This window comes from Morone saxatilis, unplaced genomic scaffold (genome assembly GCF_004916995.1).
Source record: "Morone saxatilis isolate NCDOM2014 unplaced genomic scaffold, NCSU_SB_2.0 Contig21, whole genome shotgun sequence".
NCBI lineage: Eukaryota > Metazoa > Chordata > Actinopteri > Moronidae > Morone > Morone saxatilis.
The window spans coordinates 7,669,848-7,672,263 of NW_023339774.1; positions in this window are offsets into that span (position 1 = coordinate 7,669,848).

Consider the following 2,416-nt stretch of genomic DNA (forward strand, 5'->3'; position numbering starts at 1 on the left):
ATCTTCTCATCTTACTCTGGCCAAGAAAGTGAGCAAGTATGTTCTCCAAAATGTCGTAATGTTTCCACAAATTCCCACAGAACTATAAACCTATTATGAAAAAAATAAAATAAAATGTCAATGAAGTCATTGCAAAGTACATGTTGACTCTTAACAGTCAAATCCCATTTTCTGCTGTAACTATGCTAAAAAAAGACCTCCATCCATCCTCATCCAAATTCTGAACTTAACCTTGTGGTTCTTGATTTGTGAGCTTTACATGGTATGTTGTTGACAGCTTTGCCATATTATTTAATAACTTTGTCAACAAGCTGTGGACTGGATCTGGCAAAAAGGAGCGCATTTCCAAAATGCCACCACTGGTTTGTTTTTTGGTTGAGTGCGGTCAGGCTGCTACCTGCTTGGGGCTCAGATCTGGTAAACATGACCAGGCCACCAAGTTATGCATAGCAATTTTTGATATGCAGTATTGCTATGGCTTGCTTGTGCCTCAGAAACAGAAGTGGACGGCCGGGGTGCCATCATTTCATGCTGTATATGGGCCAGATGAGGATATGATATGTGAGCCGGATCTGGGCCAGGAAAAAAAGGAACTGTGGCCAGATTAAGGCCAGTTCTGGTTTATTTGGTTTGCTTGGTTGACATGCGGCATTGCTAAGGCTTGCTTGTGCCCCAGATCTGTTAAACAGGAGCAGGCCGTCCAGTTGCCATCATTCCACGTTGGATGAAGATATGGATAGCGGGCTGGATGTTGGGTTAACTGCGGCCCTGATTTGGGCCAGTTCTGGTTTATTTGGTTCGTTCTTGGCTGACATGCAACCCTGCTATGGTCCTGATCTGGCAAACAGGAGCGAACTGCCCAAGTGCCATCGATCCACTTGGTATGTATGCCAGGTGAAAGTGTGAGGTGCGGGCCAGATCTGGGCCACAGCAAGTTTGCTATCTGGCAACTGTTCTAAAAAAGATCCCCATCCATCTTTATTCTAATAGCTAAACAGCAGCACTGTTCAAAAAAAGGCATATGTCCACATGGCCAATAACAACTTTGACAGCTCACTCATAAAAAGGACTACCAAATGCAATCTTCCAAACATGTTTTTAAGGAAGTAGATATCAGTTGTGGACCAGATGGACAACAAGAAACTTGGGAGATGTTGAGTGTTGCACTAAACAACCTCATCCTCACAAGCATCAACATGAATTTAAAACATAGTTAAAACGTCATGTAGAATATGAGATATTCTTAAAATCGCCACTGTAAAGCTCATTCTGAATCAACATGATACTTAGCACTATAATTCTGTCACACCGCTCTGTTTCTAGAGGGAAAGTTATTACAATGATTTGTTCACGGTGGAGCCCTCCACAGTTGCTAGTATTGATGTAGTCTGACCGTGGATACATGTGTGTTTGTGTGTGTATCAGAGACATTTGTGTATGCCATACTTGTATTCTTGCATGTACACAGTCTGATGTGTCTATACATTAATTGATAGGAATAACAGGACTGTGCATGCATGCATTCATGCATGTATGTCTGTCTGTCTGTGTGTGTGTGTCTTCATTCTGTAGTATATGGATCATAAAGCACACCTAAAAGGCTGAGAGGGTCGATGGAAAGGGGCGACAGCCTTCTGTGTAAAACTTACAGCTCTCAGATAAACTAACAGAGAGAGAAGCGAGAGTCAGAGAAAACATGCTGCAATAGATCACATGCAGATACGCTCACAGGCTCACCGTAACACCGCTCTATCCCTTGAATCCTTCGTCGTAAAAGTTACTTATGGCTGTTTTTAATTCTTCCCGGTGTGAAAAGACCCAGGCCGACAGTTAACTAACTAATGGGATAAAGGAGCAGGCCAGAGATTAGCCTGATCCGATGGAGCCGTCCAGAGATGAGACCTCACAGCAGCATTGTAAAACAACACCACCAGAGTGTTATATACTCTGTGAAAAAAGATAAAGTGAAAATGCAACTGAGCGAGGAAAAGAAAAAAACGAAAGAAAGAAAAAACAAATAGTAAAAGTAAATAATAAAATGATTTAGGGTCCTGGTAAATGGTTAATGGACTGCACCTATATAGCACCTTTCTAGTCTTCCAACCACTCAAAGTGCTTTACATAACATGTTACATTCACCCATTCACACACTTTCAGATGTGCCTAATCATCAATAACTTTAGTCTGATGGGTGACAAGCCCCAATCCACTCAAGTCTCTCATCTACACAGAAAAAGTAGAATCATTTTCCCCTAGTATCCCACAGGAGAAGAAGGGGCCCAGTGATAAGACATTACAGATGTAGTGGCAATTCACAATGTCAAACATATGGTGTCGTTTGTAGTTTGAAAAAAAAAAAATGACAGTTAAAATTGTAAATTGTGGTGTGAAAAAATCTGAGAAGAGACTATATGGC